Source organism: Anomalospiza imberbis, chromosome 7 (assembly GCF_031753505.1).
Source record: "Anomalospiza imberbis isolate Cuckoo-Finch-1a 21T00152 chromosome 7, ASM3175350v1, whole genome shotgun sequence".
NCBI lineage: Eukaryota > Metazoa > Chordata > Aves > Passeriformes > Viduidae > Anomalospiza > Anomalospiza imberbis.
Window position 1 is genome coordinate 21987171 of NC_089687.1, and position 18989 is coordinate 22006159.

General features: G+C 38.8%; 1 long non-coding RNA gene across 1 annotated transcript; it reads right to left on the reverse strand.

The window, feature by feature from the left end:
• Positions 1–244: 244 nt before the first annotated feature.
• Positions 245–18749, reverse strand: LOC137477614 (uncharacterized). Its single transcript, XR_011001095.1, has 2 exons — positions 18691–18749; positions 245–325 (listed from the first exon to the last, which is right to left on the reverse strand). It is a non-coding gene; the product is annotated as an uncharacterized lncRNA (long non-coding RNA).
• Between the last annotated feature and the right edge of the window lie 240 nt (positions 18750–18989).

Consider the following 18989-nt stretch of genomic DNA (forward strand, 5'->3'; position numbering starts at 1 on the left):
ATGCTGGTAGAGATGAGATATAAATTTCACCCTGATGTTGTAAATGAAATGAAAATAAATACTGCTTATCACTTGCTCTCGGCCTATTTTCTCTCTCATTCTGTTTCTCTGCAGCGTAATACAGCATTACATCCTTTTCTGCCTCTGTGGGAGTCATGAACCAAATTTCCAGTCTGAAATGGCCATGAATTCCAAATTCATCTTCTATGTGCACAACAGTTAGGAGAAGAGCATTTGTATAATCTTCCATCAGTGTTTGTATGTAATATACTTGTACCAAAAGAAATTAATCACTTCTCTGTTCATAGATTATGTTCAGTAGCACCTAGGGTGGGGAAATCCTATGTTAGCTAATTCAATGTTTTCATAGGGGTCAATGTTAGAGAAAGAGGTCATAGTATAAACCCAAAACACTCAATACTACAGGTAGTTTAAAGGAGATGCTTGATTGGAGGTACCGATATTTTAATTTGGGTCTTGAAATTTTTTATTTTCTATTTGAATTGCAAAATAAAAACATTAAAGGGGTTTTGTTGGTAACAGTTTCAAAAATGACAGAGAATGGAATTTTCTTCATTGCTCGAGGCAGAATGAGCAGTCCATTCTTTTGCTTGACCTCTGTATATCTGGAGAATATGCAAACATATTGAAACTTTGTTGTGTTCTACAGTGGGGGAATGAAGTGCATCGATTGCTTGTGATTATTAGCTAGAGTGGGATAAGCCTTCTCCTTATTATGCAGATTAGTGAAGCTCTCAGTTCCAACATATTGTACAGATGCAGGAGAGCAGCTGCTCTTACAGATGGCAAGTACACAGCTCCATTAGTATGTATCTATTGTCTGCTCTCGGCTTGCTCAGAGGATGGAGAGGATGGGTAAAGAGGAATTGTCACACAGTGAAATGTAAAGGAGAACACACACTCTTAAAAATCCATACCCAAGAGACTATTTACACAGCAGGGCAGACAGCAATCAAATTAAAAATCTACCCCAAATAAGGACTTTCATATGTCACAATTAAGCTTCTCTAGTTTTAAAATATACTAACCATTAAAATGAAGGAATTGAATTCAGATTTGACAACTAACTTGTATTAATAGAAAGAGATCCTGGAAATTCATTGAGAATTTCCTCATGTATTTGGCCCAACCAAAGCTTTCTTTAGGAAAACCTCCCCTGTCAAAAAACATCTCACTACTCCAAAGACACATCCTCACTTACTTTGCATAACAGAAAAGACAGAAAAGCATAACCAGGCTTCATTTATTAAACTTTTCACCATGAGAATATAGCATTTCATGCAATTTTTTGCATTAATGAGAGCTGAAACAGCTAAATTTGGGTTTGTATAGACAGCATTGATTGTGCATCTGTGTCAATTATTCTTTGCAAAAATGCTAAACAGAACATTAGTTAACCATGTGGTAATTTTTAATTTGGTGAACAATTCCTGAGGAAAGATATAGCTACAGCCTGACTGCTGAAAATAGAGTCTAGTGACAATTATTTATAACACAATCTGTGGTTGGATGAACAAATTATGGATGTACCAGCAGATTTTATGATATATTTAACATACAGTTTATTTTTATTTAGTGCAGAGATGACATACAGTGGAAAAGGGTTGTAAGGTACAAACGAAGATGGTGTTAAAGCCTAAGTTACGGTCTCATTCCAGTCTGAAAGTCTGGGAAGCCAAAGATGCCTAACCAAGTGCAAGGGAAAGAAAATATATAAAAACAGATAAGCAAGCCATCAGGTCCATATAACATCTGGGAGGCACCTGTCCTTAGTGACAAGCCTTTCACCCAAGGCAATCTCAGAAGATGACTTTTCTACGAGCAAAGTGGAATAGACCCATTCTCATTCTCGTGACAGGCCCTGGGGACCAGCAGCACAGTGACTGGGCTACACGGTGCCCTGCTTGCCCTTCAACACAAAGTCTGGGGTCCTCTGTGTTCAGGGAGAAATTATCTGGTTTATTCTGAGCATTAGATCTTATAAGTAAAATAATAAAGGGTAAGACCAAAGTACCATTAGCTATTTTTTCCCCTAAGGTGGTAGAAGTAGCTGTTACATTTCATTTGGTTTGGAAACCTGCAGTCTTCACCCAGCTGCTGGTTGAAGATGCTACATTTGCTTGCATCCTTCATCTGAACTTCATCCAGAAAAAGACTTTGCAAAAACATTGAACAAGGATCCAATTTTTAAAACATAGCTGAATTATGACAATAATGTAAAAATATAAGCATAAGACATGAAAATTATGGGAGAAGTAGACTGCTTCGGGCTGGCCAAGAGGAGAATATTCTTCTCCCAGAAAACCAGAAAGCAGTAGAATTTAAGTCTCTTAGCCATTTGTGAATTTTTATGTGAATATAAGTGGTATCAGGCAACCCAGGCAGACATCCATTCTTCTAAGCCTGATCCCACCTAACTGCACATTCAGGGAAGGCTGTTCTACTTGCCTTGAAGTCTAACTTCTTAACTAGCTGTAATTTTACTTAAGAAAGGTTTTGGATGACAAGATGAAAATTCTCAAGAAGTTGCATGACAGACCTTTCCTTCTCACAGCAATGATTTTAATTTCTACCTCACAAGAGAGTATCCATGCTAGGAAACTAGAATGGCTTTCCTGCTCTATCTGCTCACAGACAGTCCAAAGGAAAAGTTTAGGTATGTTGAAAGTATGTCCAGGCACTCAATCTTGTGCACTCTGGGTCTAAAACAAATTAAAGCAGTTTTAAGCCTCTGGGCAAGGCTGATCTGCAGAGCACAGATGCTCAGGTCTCTTCAGACCAGGAGCTGTGTGAGCATCACTATGGCAGGCAGCATATTAGGCAGTGCCTACAAGAAGCTCCAGTATCCTGAGATCTATAGATTAGCAGTACATTCAAATTAATCTTGTATCTGGTCTCACAGATTAAATGGATACACTTGAAGGATTTTGTTTTGAATGAGTCTTACAGGATTTCGGCTTAGATGAGAGCAGAATTTTTACTTTCCTCCCTAGTGCATCCTGTGCATCTGAGTTCACAGCACATGACTCGGTCTGAGGACAGCCGTGCAATCTCATCAGTGCCCCTAAAGTCCCCTAAAGGCCATTGTTTCTATGTTAATCCAGTCAAAAATAAATTCCCCGGTATCAAGAATTCTCATTTTGTTCCTACAGGTTTTCTTTTTTTTTAATCAGGAATGATAAAATACACAAAGACAATATAATCATTATAGAAAGGTAAAACATTGTTTGGGAAGTTAAATCTACAGTGAGCTACTTGGCTCCAAATGCTTCCTAGGCCATTTATTTTCCTCTTTCTGTTTTGTTTTTTTTTTTTTTTTTAATCTTTGCTGGACTGTATTTTTCATGTCAGTAACATCTGAAATTCTGTACTTTCTTCACAGCATATGAGCATAAATTCTAGTGCAAAGTTCTGAGACCATTACTTAATACAAAGAGAACTTTCTCCTCTGACACTTATCTATTTGATAATTTATCTGTAACAACAGGTGTATATCACCTAAAATACACAACAGCAATGCACTTGAAATTGTTCATTTGAGGATTTTCTAAAGTTATTTGAGATGAAGACAATTTTGTTGAAATACATTATGCCTCAAGATATTTTAATTGAACTCAAGATTAAATCTCCCAATTACTTCAATATGAAACAATTGAGAAAGGCAGAGATCTGTATTTGTTCTGATTTTAGAGGGCTTTAATTCAACCCCTCTCTAATCTTAACAACCAGAACCATGGCCTAATTTCATCTTCTGTAGCTGGGTTGAGGTTTTCATTTCAATACTCTACAGCTAATACACCAGAGTCCATACCCACATCATGCCATCTATATCCACAAATCTCTAGTATTTATGGTCCAGACAGTAATTTTTAAGAACCAGGCAAGCATAGAAGGAGAGAGTAATTTTCATCAGGACAGCACAAAAAGAGTAGCAGAATGTCTGCAAAGCTCCCCACACCAAACCTGCTAAACACAAGGCAGAGTACTAGCAGAACTGGTTGTTATGGCTCCAGGAAATCAAAATTATTTTTCATGGATTCTATTGTTCTAAGACTGTAGGACATGTGTTTTGAACACAAATGACTACTACTACAAATCTCTGGGTTTTTGTTTTTTTTATCCATTATCTTGCCAAAAGCAATAATGACCTAGACCCATACTATTATCTTATCAAGGAGGTGGGGTAACAGGCAGCCAATGAACAGATTGTGCAGAACAGGAGAGATAGATATCTTTTACCAAATCTCAACCCAGTGCTTTGAAATTACAGCTTGTGATAAAGTGTTCTCTGTTGTTTAAAAACAAAAAAGCTAATATAATGGAAGTCTTAAATCCATAAAGAACTTGACATGCATTTTAATAATAGTGTTAAAACCACACACTTTCTCACTTTATGTATGCAATAGTCAAAATCTCATTCAAGAGACCGTTCAAACAAAACCAGACAAATCCACTTTACAATCCTATTTGTAAAACTGGGATATGCACAACCAACCTTCCAAGGCCTACAGCTTTCCAGAGACCTTAATGTTTAAAAGCCTTACGTGAAGTAAAATATGAAGACAAGAAGTTCAAGCTTCCTGAATTGACCGTGCTGGATATTACGTGTTTTATGTGTCTCCTACAACAAACAAACAAACAAAAATGATCAGGGCTGCATTTCATTACGAGGTGGTTGGACTGGAGGATCCTCAGAGGTCCTTCCAACCTTAATATTTCTGTGAGTCTGCTTTCATAAAAACTAAACCAAAGAACTATTAAACTAAGTTTTGATATGGGAAGTTGTGCAATACAGATGTTCATTATTTCCAGTGTCACATGCAGCTTCTATGCTGTACTGAGCTCATTGGATGAGCTTTACAGACATTTGTGCTTCCTGATGCAAGAATATAAAGTCTTCAAGAGAAAGATTGCAATGTACTGTTTTTGCATTTAACTACTTTATACAATAGAAACATATTTAATATGGAAAATGTTTACTATCTTCAGACATCAACCCTTCTTTCAGAGCTTATCATAGCCTGTTACATTCAGTCAATTAAAGTTTCTGCTCAAGGATTTTCAAACACATCCGTCTAGAAGAGATATTCACTGTCACAAGTATCCATGGCCAGTAATTTAGGGTTCATAGGAAGATGGCAATCTGACCTACATAGTAAACTCATCCATTTCTGGTACAGTTCGTAGAGCTAACTACAAGTACTTTTCTCATACTTCAAGTGATTTTATGAATTGCAGGGTTTTTCCTTTTTCATACCAGAGTAAATGTCTCAAATTCTTTTTTGAAATAAGACAAAAAATTCCCTGCACTTTTCTATAACCTTGTTATAGAAGGTAACAAGGTTATAGAAACCTTGTTTCTAGAAGGTTTCTAGAATCACCAAAGGATTCACAAGAGATAGTTTAGAAGACAAAAGATGGTTTACAAGATCATGTGAGGACAAAAATATTACATTATTATATATGTTCTAAGAAAATATATTTTCTAGACTCCTCACTAACCCAAAAATAATTTCCTGGGGTTATGCGTGATGAAGAGAATGTGTCCATTCAAAGCATCTCAGAAAAGGTTTAATCAGAATTGACCCGAAAGAAGAAGACCACATAACACAGGTATAATATTCCAGCACAGGCCTCTGGTGCTCCAGCTTTTAGCCGACCTGAACATCGAAGCAGACTTCTCTGTGCATGCTAAAACTCACTTCACATAATTTGAGGGATCTGGAAAGCAAAAGAATACACCTAACAGCTGGGCCAGATTATTTTACTGAAAATAAAACCTCCCACAGCTCTTCAAGCAAAAGTCCTTATGTACTAAAACGTGGTATACCATGCATGATTTTCAGTGCAATGCTTCCATGTTGTATCAAGTATACATTTTCACAATTCTTTCCCTAATGAGGTTAGTAAAATAATTTATGCAAAATAAATGAAAATACAGAAAGGTCAATCAGGGTACGTATACTACAGAAGGAGGTTGCAGGTTTTGTTTTCTTCCTCCAGACTAATGTTTAAATCTCTAGACATCAAGAATGCTTAGGAGAGAGATAACAGACAACAACTGAACTGAAGTTAAAGGCCCTTAAGATTTCAAAACTCTGGTATATTAAACAAATTACTTTCAAAACAAATCCTGTCTAAATAGAAGTTCAGAATTTTTAAAAAATCTTTTACTCTGTCAGATGCCTTCAAATTTTCCATGTAAATTTGAAAAAAGCTGTAGATAATGAAACTTTTTTTCTTTATAAAAGAATAACTTAGCCTGAAGCAGTCAAAACTTACTGAATTCAGGTAATTTTGTGTTTAAATAGTAATATTTGTAATAACATAATAGTCATAGCTGAAAAAAAAAATTAAATGAAGCTTGTAAATACTCTGTAGCAAACTTTACACCTTTATTCACCTTTTCTTTATGAAACTTATCAGAGAGACTTCTCTGTGGGGAAAAAAACCTCTTCTAAAGCATGAAAAGGATCCTTTTTCAGTGTACCTCTGTGGTGGTTCAGAGTTACATCAACTAGAATTTCAAAATGTAAGTACTAACATGTATGATTCCTTAAGCTGATAAGCATCACAACCTACCGTTTGGCTACAAAAGCTGGAAGTACAAAGCAATTCTCTCTCCATGTAAGTGAACCTTAAGCAGGAAAATATCCACCTTAGGAGATGAAAAGTGGCCACAGCTGCCTGGAACACTTAGCTGATACGTTTTCTTATCATTCTTATCACTGTTGCCTCTCCTCAATGTAAAATCAAAAGTGAAGACAATTCTAAGTGAGGAAATAATTCTTTAAAGTCACATCTTTTTATTCTCAATTTGTTGTAAATATAAAAATATCAGCTATGCGTGTCAGTAGAAAACCACTATGATTATAGGTTGTATGTGTGCCCATAACCATTGCTTACTTAAAATATTGTAGGAAGTTTTTGATGTATTTAGGAGGACAGTTCTGTGGCTAAGACTTAGGGCTGGAGCTCATGAGGTAGGAAAGAAAACAAATCCTGCCTCACTCACTTGTTCCGCTTGCAGGTATGAAGGGGAAACATCTCTTCCCACCTTCTTTGTTTAGTTCTTACACTCAGGTGCAAGGTATCTTACTCAGGATGGGTATTTTCACCATTGCATTATCCCATAATTCTCCTCTGAGGCCACCATGTACTTTTCTACTGCAAACAAACAATGCAAAATTGAACATCCATCATAACAAGTGGAGGTCACGGATCCTTGTGCTACTCTGATTCCCTTTTAGTCGGGTGACCTCTTGCAGAATTGTGGCTCCCAAGCACCAGCTGCCAAGCAGAAATCAAGACACCTTCACATAGCAGTGCTTGCCAAACTGCAGCACTGCTAAAGTCTGTGGCACCCTAGAACAGGAGCTACTGAATAAGAGACCAGTCAGAAGGAAAAAAAAGAGAAACGTAAGCATTTATGATCCCTGCATTTTTTGGAAGCCAAGAGTGGTCTCCACCAGGCACACTCAAGTTTGAGGGAGAGAGGAGCAGGTGAGGAGGGGAAGGAGACACCAGACACCACCTGCTACCCAACCTTTGCTTACACAGCTGTAATTCTGCTATTTTCCTATGTGCCATCTGCCCTCATCCAAGGCACATCCCACAAAGAGTAATAGATAGCTCTTGGTCCAAGCCTACAAGCAGTGACCAGTCTTCTCCCAAATCCTGCATTTTCCTCTCTCTGAATAGGAGGGAGAACAAAACACTCTTTTCCCTCCTCTGTTAGCCAGCGCTGCAGGTTCTCAGCAGCCTGACACCTGAATCCTACAAGAGAAGATGTGCCAGAAGCATGTTCTCTTTCCCAACTATTGTTTTTAAGACATCTCATCCTGTCAGCTACTGAAAGCTTGTCTTTTCCATTAACTTTAGAATATAAGTCCTACAATAATTTTGAAATACTCAAAGAACACTCTGCACCATCATTCCCTGCTTCAAACTGTTGTAACATATATGGGAGTAGGGGTTCCAGGAGCCAAACTCTGTCTAAAGCAGACAGTCCATCAACCTTATCTTGGTGCTGCATATGTTACTGCCCAGGCAAATCAGGGATTGATGACACTTGTCGATTTTACATCTGGATAAGGAGATATAGATACAGAATGATAAAGGAATGAGATATGAGAGAGAGAGAGAGAGAGAGAGGGAGAGAGAGAGAGAGAGAGAGACAGAGAGAGAGAGAGATGGCCCTTAACATGAGATTGTTTTTCCGCCTCTATCAGGACAAGCCTCTACAGAGACTGGAGCACTTTGCTGAGCCTTCAGTCACAGATGTTTCTTCTGGGCTTGATAATGAGTCCTCAATTCTGTTTTCATCAATGTGTCTTCTTCAGTCATGACCAAATTCCCATCAGTGTCCCGGCCACATTAGTGGGCACTGCAGTTGCCTCAGAAATACACAGAGTAAAGCCATATCAGAGCTTGATTGTCACTAACTCCTTACTGTAAAGGATTTCTGACCATTTTAGTGACAAGAATCCCTAAACTACTTACAAGATAATCAGCTCTCAACTAAGTCTCCTCTAACCTCTATATCACCGGAGTTCATCTCTCTTGGAGTTTAAGCTTGCAAAAATAAAGGACCCCCTAAAATCTAGGGCCTTTACCCTTCTATATAGTTTACTTTAAACACTTCCTGTAAACGAAGTGCTTCCTCTGCCTTTGGGTGTGCTTTGTCTCTTTCGTCTTTGCAATTAAGGTGACACACCCAGCATCCTCGAAACCACCATAGAAAAGTAGACCCATTAGACAGTCAAAGGAGCTCCTTTCCTTTTTTGTGTCATCCCCACATGTAAGAATTTTGACTCTCTCATCATATGCCATTGCATTGCTTCATGTCTATTCAGTGGGTCAAAAACAGCAGACACAAATATTTCAGTATCCATTCTTGTTTTATGTGCTTGTTTTTGTAAGAGAGACAAATTGGGGGAAAAGTTATTTGTAGTGAGAGCAACGCTTTGACTAAGATGATTGCTCAGCATGTATTCCTCCAATTAGAGTATTGGTGACCTTTATACAGGAGTTACTAATTTAGAGATCTAGAAAACCACACCTAAAATATTAACTTTCACAATTTAGCTCTTGATACAAAGGACAGACACAGAGCCCAACTGTGAGGTCAGTAACCCCCATGGTATCATTAGTGTCTTGAAATGACTGAAAAGAATTGATAATTTTGTAAGCATCATGCAAAAAGGAAGAATTCTGTTTGAATTACATAACAGATGTTTGCTAGGATCCACAATGCAGCCTGCATACACGGTTATGCTAATTTGGCACAGTTTCCCTTCAAGTTAGCTCTGAGTCATTAGAGCACGCAGCTAGTAGGTCCTTCTGTCTAACTAATAATTGCCTATTATTGATATTAATTAACATTTTTTGCACCTTCCCTCAGCTTTGACCTAGTATCTGTTGGTAGTCTAATCACAGTGGCCTATTAAAAGTCAAAATACGGAGGCCTATAGCAGTCATGAGCCATTTATCAAAAAGCAAACAAGGCCAATTAAACAGGCAGTCAGACAGTTGTCTTGATTTGCCGCTGACTGTTTCTTGATCACCATTATAAATTGTTAATCGGGCAGAAAGAGCTAAGCAGTGCATCTGCAGGGGGTGGTTATTGCTCATTCCCTGCCTGGTGACAGGTGAGGGAGGCTAGTGATGGTCTTATTGATGTGAAATGCCCATCAGTTGGTAGTTATTGTTAAAGTTCATGATGCTACAGCTGATCCTTTCCTGCTGAGAGTCAATCAAATTAATTAGTGATAAAAATTCTTCTGTATTATTCTAATACAGAAATACAGAAGGAACATACTTTAATTTTGTTCTAGAGGCACTGGGGAAAAAATCTCCATGTATTATGGAGTGGGAGAATGAAAAAAAAGGGGAAAAAATCAACTATCGTTTCTTCCATTATTTTATAATAAGGGCTGCAGCTAAAGGTTTTTATAGCCACAGATCAAGAGATCATAATAGAAGCATATTGACAGATTTTTTCTGCAATACTCCAAGGAACTGGCTGTAGCAGGAAAATATATCAAAACCTTATCATCAGAGCTGAGATCTTCTCTGAAAAATCAATAAAGAGTTATACATGGTTTGAGTTTAAACAGTTCTCTGTAGTCATTTAAACATAGTGCATCTGTGCAGCTTTTTACCTCTGGAGACTGGTGTAGCCTAGCAACTGCAAGGCTTAAACCGATTAACTACAAATGAAGTACTGTACGCCTATCAAAGCAATTGCTCATGGTTGCCTTTGTTGCAGGGGCTGAGCTAATTGAACATGATACAGTATGAAGATAATTAACACCCATGAGTTTGTTAATTGCCTGTTAGCATTACAACACAGTCTGCATTTCTTTTTAACTTGTTCTTCAGCAGCACCTTCCTCCCTTAAAAGGGTGTAGGACTCATTTACTTAGCAATGATATCTTATAGTTTATTAACCCTTTTCAAAGGGAAAAAAAATAACCTGCACGTAGTAATGAAGCAAATGTATGCTCTTGTCAAACACAAATTCCCACTTAGTCCAAGCAATTTACAGGGAGAAGAAATTTGGTTTACATAGGCTGTACAAAATATGTTTATTTTCAGGGCTAATTTATTTCAAGCAATTTAGTCATTATAAATGCTTTAAAATATCTTTTGTGGGCTGCTTTTATGACTCAGCTGCTCTGCCTTCTAAACTGAACGATAAATGTCTTTTAGGGTTGGAATATTAATTGAAGGTAGCATCTGGTCAGCAGCTGACCTCCCATACTTGTCTTTGTTGACTAACCAGTTAAAACTAACAGCTTATTGCTTTATTAACCAGCTTCTCCTTCCATCATGGGGGTGGAGGTTATAAATTCTATTTCATTCATGTCAAAAGATAGTGCCAACTAATATAAAATAAAAGTGATTTCCACAATCTATTAATCTGAAATAGATTTAATCTGAACAAATTTCTTTTAAATTGTTTATTGTACGTGGAGAAGCATTTCCTTTATTATACTATCTTTGGAATTTGTGAAGAATGCATATGAAAGCTCATAAAGACAATGTAACACATGCCATTAAATTATATAGGAAATTCCCTTATAAGGAGGCAATGCTTAAAGTGAAGCATCATACAAGAAAAATAGACAAAAATAGCAGTATTTCGTTGGCATAGGCAGGTATCCAATGTTTAAGTTCTATATTTCCAAAAACCTTGAATGTAAATTCCTTCATTGTGTCATAGTTGTTTAGAGTAGATTTTCTTAAATGATCTTGGGTTTCTGAGCTGTTACTGTCATAGTCAATACTGGCAGAGAAGCTGTTCCCTTGAGGAACACTACTAGTGCCCAATTACAAGTTCCATCATCAATCATAAGTATTATTTATTCAGCAAAATGAATTGCTAATTAATAACTGATGAGCATTATGGCCTTGAAGTCTGTAACACTATTAATTACCTTGGCAATTGGGATTCTGCCGGTGTAGACTACCAAGCACATTTTCTCAACAATTAGTACAGCGAAATTACAAGGTGCATACCTGCTAAGATAACAAGGATGTGATGATCTCTAAGGCTTTTAGAGAGCCTTGTAGTGTCTGCAAAGAATAAACAAGATTACAGCCCTACTGCGCTGGACTGTGTCCTTAAAATTGTTTGGTGACAAAGAGAAAACTATTTTATACAGAGCGTTGACCGGAAGATTTGGCATCGCGTCCTGCAATGAATTTTTCTGTGTGGAAGCAATGTGGTAGCAGCATGCTCAGGGCAGTGCTTCTGCCTTGTGCCTGGTACCCCGTGGCTGCTTGGCTGGTGCAGCATGCTGTGATTAGTACACTGACCTGTGACTTTAGACCTCCAGCAACTGCTACCTACATGGTCTCATAGTGCTTACACATTAGCATCACTGCAAAACTGAATATTTAATGAGAAAAGAAGAACACAACCTACAAAAAGAGCAGCTTTTTTTTGGTGACTTCAATATTCAGAATGCTGACATTAATGTTGCTCTACAGGCTGATGATTTACTCACAGTCTTCCTTTCAGACATCATCTACTTTCTCTTCTGCTCCTGTGCCACCTTGAATTTTGAGTGTAAATTCCTTGGAGCAGAGCCTGGTGTTATATCTGTCTGTAAAGTATCCAGAATATCTACACAGCTGTATGAACAACTTGAATATTGCCCAATAAACTGCAAGGCAAAGATCAGCTCCTGCCACAACGCCAAGATTTAGGTTTTGATTGTCAATAAAATACAACCTATTGCAAGAGCTCAGCTAAGCTCCTAGATTATGTGATAGCTGCGCAGTGATAAAGACAAAAAGTATTATTGTGGAACACAGAGGACGCTAATGTGGTGTACACACCACATACAAAACCACAAAATCCAGCTGCAATACAAAAGCAAAGCCTTATATGAAAGCCATCATATTTGCTTCTGTTTTCTTAGAAGTGCTGTAAGAGCTTAAGGGATGCAAGAAACATGCTAGAGTCAATCTTTTCTGTACAGCTATGATAGCACACTGGTCACAGTCACAACTGTCATTTTATCTCTTTAGCCAAAGCTAAATTTTGCTTTTATCAAACAATAAAACAAACAGCAGTTTTTGCACCATGCAGCAAGGAGATATCCCCTCCCATCAAGAGGGGGATGTTTGTTGAGGCTATCCAGCATGGAGCTGGCAATGTACACTTATAATGCCCAGGTAGTTTGCTTTGTTGGAAATCTCTGTGTACTGGATGATTTGCAAATAGCAAAGCAAAAACCCACTAACTCAGCCTTGCTCATCAAAATGGCTATATTTATGGGAAAGTCTTCAGGGCTTGATCCTAGATAGTATGTTCCTGATTTCTGTATGTGACTTCAAAAACAATAAATACACTTTTCCTGAAAAACTAGAAAACAATGATCATCCTGATATTCAGAATGAAATATATATTCAGTATGAGAAATCTTGTCACCCACAGATGGCTTACACAGAGTCAATTTTATTTGGAAACATGGGATTTCTTCACATTTTCTTCCTTAACCAAATGGTTTCTACTGAGTGTCAAACTACTTTTTGTCTCTGTATTGGCTGTAAAATAAAACAAAATGCTTTTCTCTTTAAACAAAAATACATGAAAAGTAGAATTTGAAGAAAAAATTTCGTCATGAAAACTTATTTCATATGAAATAGAACATGTTATACTCAGCTATTAATGCTATCAGTTTTCCTTTAATCCTACTAACTGTAAGGTTTGCTTTTATCCCTATTTCTTACATTGAGAGGTAAAGGGAGGAGAATGCCCTATGCTTCAGAATATGATCATAACCTCACGAACCACCACCATTTCCAACTCAACAATTTGGGAACCAAATGATTTGGAAAGACTTCACTAAAGGAAAGTTTTGATTACTATATGTTCATTTTCTCCTGCTCTATTATGTAAAACCCCCCAGGTGAAGAAGAGATGACTTTACTGATGCAAGGTAAACACAGCCTGTGCCGGGTTTTGTTCCTTCTACCCAGAACAGTTCTCTATCATTCTTTTGGCAGGCCCTATGCTGTCCGACAGCCTGACATATCTGTTTTATCTGTCACATACCCTGTCTGACACTCTGACTTCATCACAGCATACCATAAAAACAAAAGTCAGGAAGCAAAGCAGCTTTCACAATATTTGGCCACCTGGCTTCATTTGTTATAACATGGGATCTGGAGAGAGCAAGGGGACTTTGCTGTGATCTCTTGGGATGTCCCCTAAATCTGATGCCACTGCTGGGAAATTTGCCTGGCTGAGTCCTTAGCTGAGACCTGATGCACACCATCTCTGCACCTACAGGTCCTGAAGAGTCCTGAACTGGCCAGGACACACATCCTGAAGTGTCTATGTCATGAAGGAGATTAAAAGTATTCATGTATATGTGCATACACGTATAAAAATACATCTGTATGCATATATGTGTGTATGTGTGCGTGTATTTTGGAGTGAGACATCTGATTCTGAGCAGTGGCTACTGGTGGAGCAGGAGGTGAGCAGGAGCCCCTCAGCAGCCACCAAGATAACAAACCAGTTAGCTGGGGACCAAGGCTCGCTGTGCCAGCCACAGGGAGCAGACACGCAGCCTTTTGCTCCTGAAACAGAGCGTGCGCCTTTGTAGGGACAAGCCCAGGAATGCACAAAGGAACTGCCACAGAGCTGGCTCAGGCAAAGCTGTCCTGAAGCCAAATCACACTAAAGCATCATCTTTTTCAGAAAATTATATTTGAGCTGTGCCAGCAGGAACCCTTGAATTTATAACTTTGCTCAAGATACAAAAGATTGTTGCACATTTCAGATGATGACAAATATTTTTTTAACTCTTTTCTAAATACTGTAGGAGTCTGAAGATAATGTTTGCTAGAAAATGCTGTACAATGCTTGGGAAATACTACCTGAAAAGATGAAGTGGTTTTGCTCTGTCTCTAGTTGTACTTCCTTTGGATAAAGGAAAATAATAATTTAAGATGTGGGCTACAATATTTGTAAAGTATATTCCTGGAGATATTCATGTCTGGGAAAAAAGCCTGTGCTGAATTTCGCATTTAATTTTGAGAAAATTCTCAGCTCGAAGGCTAGGAAGCATGTAAAGTTCACAGTCAGAATTGCAGAATAAAAGATCCCATTTTAGAAACAGCATCCATCTCAAATACTAAGGCTCATAGAGCTTATAATGGGTTTCTTTCAATTCCTGGTCGGTGCAGCATCTAAACTAATCATGAGGTTTTGAGATTGATATCTGTTCCATATTTCAGAAAACATAAGATAGCAGGTTTTCTATTCCCTGACTGAAGTTAAAATTGCTTCACACTAAAACCACTCATTTGTTCAATTTCTTCAAGCTGGTATTTGTCCTCCAGAGACACGTTCATCTCCAGAGAGTTCTTTTAAGAAGTTACCAAGGAAGTTAATGGAAGACCAAAGCTAATGGCACACTCCAGGGAAAAGAAACTGGAAAATTGCGTTCTAAAAAGCAGCATGAGCTGTTTGAGACATGTGTTGCAGGAGCATTCAGCTCCCCTGTATGACTAGCAAACACATTTCACTGTGAATTTTCATTCCCTTCTTAATCAGCTTTCTTCTTGCCAAATTCCTCCTCATTTTAAGCTGTCTGCAGCAGCCTGTTCATCTGGATTCAACAGTGTTCTACTTAGCGCTGTTTATTTTCAAAACAGGTATTTTTTGTAGCATGTATTGTATAATCTTATAGACACTAGGGTAGTTTGCAGTACTATTTTAATGTATGGGTTCAAAATTATAATTATCGACAAATAAAACCATAGAGCCAAACAGATTTTACAGAAGTTAGTTTCCCATTTCCATGTACGGTTTTTGTAACTCAGGATTTTGTATAAGATCATTGTGCTGAATTAAACATACTACATATTCCATGGTGAGCAGCAATAAACCTAGACCAGAACACACCTTTCTGAAAAGAATGTGACGCAACCAGCCTACAGTTTGCTAAGCCCTGTACTGAATTGTTGAAGAGAAAAATTAGGAAAATGTAAAGGTAATAATATGCAGTGCTGGATAAACAAACAAACAAAAAAAAAGGTGAAGCTTATATTATAACTAAAACTTAGTGCAGAATAATAATATGTAATTGAGACAGTAATGGATCAAGTGCAAAAGAAACCAGAATTCTAACAATTAACTGCACAAAACAGTTACCAAAATAGAATCAATTTTCTAGGAAGAGGCTGGATAGAGGAGGGTGGGGAAAGTATTTCATAGAAGAATATACAATCCTGAAGGGAAGAGAAATGAGATTTTACAAGGCTGTTTGAGCTTATGTCAAACACAAGAACAAGGGAGCATAAACTAAAGCTAAGGGAAGGGTCAGACCCTCAAGGAATTTAGTCAGAATTTCTTTAGATAGGGAGTAGTGAATATACAGAATAAAAGGCAAAGGGCAGCAATACAGGAAAAAATGCATCAAAGCTATTTCAAATTGTTATAAAGCAGAGCCAGAACACTGGAAACAGTAAGAAACATTATGGAGCAAAGAGAAGTAAACAGCTAGGTTTGCTTCCTTCAAGGCTTATTTTCTACTTTTGTCCCTCACAAATGCCAACTACAGAAGCCCCACATGACAAAGAAATATGCCATCTCATGACCAGCAGGACTTCTGGCTACCCACACCCTGGTGACTTTGTGTTTTAACTGAGTACTTGCTTGTCTCACCTTTATGAAAGTTGAAGTCCTCATATTGCTGAAGTCCTCATCAAGCTGCCAGCTACTTCCAAAGCCACCCAAAATCCTCAGATGTGTTCCATTTTTCAACACTGATTTTTGACATATCCCTAAGTAATTTGTTTCCAGGCAAGTCCTGACAATTTTGACAAACCTACAGCCTGTTCCTTCCTATTGTTTTTTTTGATCCACAATCATGTGTTTCCTCTGCTTACACCCCAAAGTCACAGCAGACCCAGAAGAAGCAAGTCATGCACAAAATCAAACAGTAGCCTTACTTCTCAAAGATATCACCAAAGCAGGGAATGAAACTCAGGTTTCACTGCTCCCAGCAGGGGCTGCTCCCCCCTACTATTTGGGTTTATTCTTGCCACTCTTCAACCCAATAAATTTAAATTTTCCACAAAACTGAGGAGTTTCTTAGCAAAGGTGCAAAGTTCCTGCAAAGTTCTCCTTCAATTAGGAACCCTCATGAAGGACAAGATGCCACCCTCAGCCCCTCTCCCAGGGAAGGTTTTAGGGAGACAGGATCCCAGGTAAGCACAGGTGGACACTGAGTTTTCCCAGACAGGAACACCAGCTGAGGAGGAAGGCTTTCCTTCTGCCTGGTAGAATTAAAACTGTGGCTGTTTCCTGGAAATTTCCTCTGTGCCCAAAGCCAAAGCAACACATCTCCAGGGCACTGTCCCTGTGGCTGCAGGGGCTGGGGAGGGCCAACCCCAGCGGTCCAGGCTGCCCAGCCAGCTGAGCTGTGGAGATGCCTTGATGGGAGCCACTGCCAGGGCACAGCACAGCAGAGCCCTGCACCCTGCCAGGGCTCCCCCTGCTCAGGGCTGGTTCTGGTCATGCACCAGCATTTAGGTACAAGACACATTACTGTTCTCATCCTCACCCGTCATGGGTATCAAGCCCTTCAGGTCAAAGTCTACATTAGGTATTTATGCATCTTGCTTTCACAATTTCAGCAGGGATGAGTGGTCAAAGATGCTTTGATGCAATAGTTTTAACCAAATTACACGTGCAAATGGTACACATGAAACCATAAAAGCACTGATAAAAGTATGTATGCTTCAGTTTGCTGCTCCTGCAGCTTCCTTGGCTGCATGCCTGACAACATTTTGCCCAGGCTAAACAATCTACAGGCAGCAGTTTGCACTGCTCCCCATGGACAATCACTCAGCAGCCTAATATATTTCAGTAATGATTTTTTTCCTAAGATTCACCTTAAATTTTCTCTTGCTTAATTTCACCCCATCATTCTTAGTTATACCTTCTTGTACTGTCCTAGCTATTCTCTCACTCTTTTTTTTTAATTCAGTCTCCTTTCAAACTTATCTATGTTTCCCATCAATCATCCTCTAGCAAAGTCATAGATATGGCACTTAGCTTTTTTTTAATCCTTTCTCATCATTTGGTCCCTTCTGCTCTGATTGCTTCGTTGCTCCTCTCACTTTCTCAACAGTTTGTCAATATTTTCGTAAGGATGCTGTTCCCAGGATTTCATGCAGTGTTGCAGGTGTGGCCTGAGACTGACACCTACCAATCCTATTGCCACTCTAGCACAACATCCTTACACATAAAAGCCCAAACTGGATTGATCACCATTATTCCTGCCCTCTCGTTCCCAGTTCCCTACAGATAGAGAGCCCCAGCAATAAATACTGTGGGTTGTAGGATTCGGTTTTCAGGAGGTCCCTGCTTCAATTGCAACACCTTCTTGAAAAAAAGCCAGCCCCAAGCTGTTTCCAAATCTGGTCTTTCTCTGCAAGCCTGCTAAGAGCATGGGTCCAAATGAAAGCAAGAAATGCTTAAGAAAAACAAATGAATTGGTTTTGAGCTTTTTCAGAAAATTGTCTGGTGCATCGCTCCAGTCAACTTCCATTAGAGTGTCCTGAGAAACCCAGTGCAGCCCTAAAGACCCTGCAGCACACAAAGCAGTGACATTTTCACATAGGGAACCTTCTGCAAAAACAAGGGAAGGTTCACTTGAAAAACTTCAGGGTTTGTGTGGATCTTGTTTTTCACTCGGGAATCAGAGCTGGGGTACGTAAAGGGCAAACCTCATCTGTTAAACAAAAGCTTAGGGCAAGCCTCTGAACCACAGTGATGCCAAAAACCCCCTACTCCACAGAGCTCTGCCAGACCATTACCAGCTCCCCCACAGCCCTAGCACACCTACCAACACAGAGAGACTGCCAATTCTGCTTCTCATCACAGAAACAGAGCTGAATCCCCACCAACACAATTTTAATAAAATTGCCTTTTTTTTTTCACTGGGATGCAATAGATGGTATTTTCAGTAAGTTCTGACAAATCTCTCTTAATACTGATAACTTTTTTAAGGATTTCATTCTCTGGCACTCTTTTTCTGCAGATATAGCTGGAAAATTTACATTTACCATATAACCACATAATATGCAGATAGTGCTCAAGGAAGGAGCAGTGAAAAGATAATCTTTAGTGCTTACCACTGTTCAGGCAGTAAAATGCTAACCCTCTGCTCACCAGGTACTTGTGCAAGCCATAAAACATAAGCCACCTCTTCGTGGAGAGATATTTTGTTCTGTAATGTTCAGAGAGGGGGAGTTGGAAAAAAAAAAAAGAGTATTTAAGCTCCTAACCCTGAAACTAGCTCAGACCTGAGTAGTTGCACCTGAAATGAGTTTAGCAGGTAATCCTGACTTCTTCCTGCAAAAGGCAGAGAAGCAAGTGACCACCCACTCATGGTTCCTTCATGCAGCTTTCAGAGCTTTGTATATAATCAGCT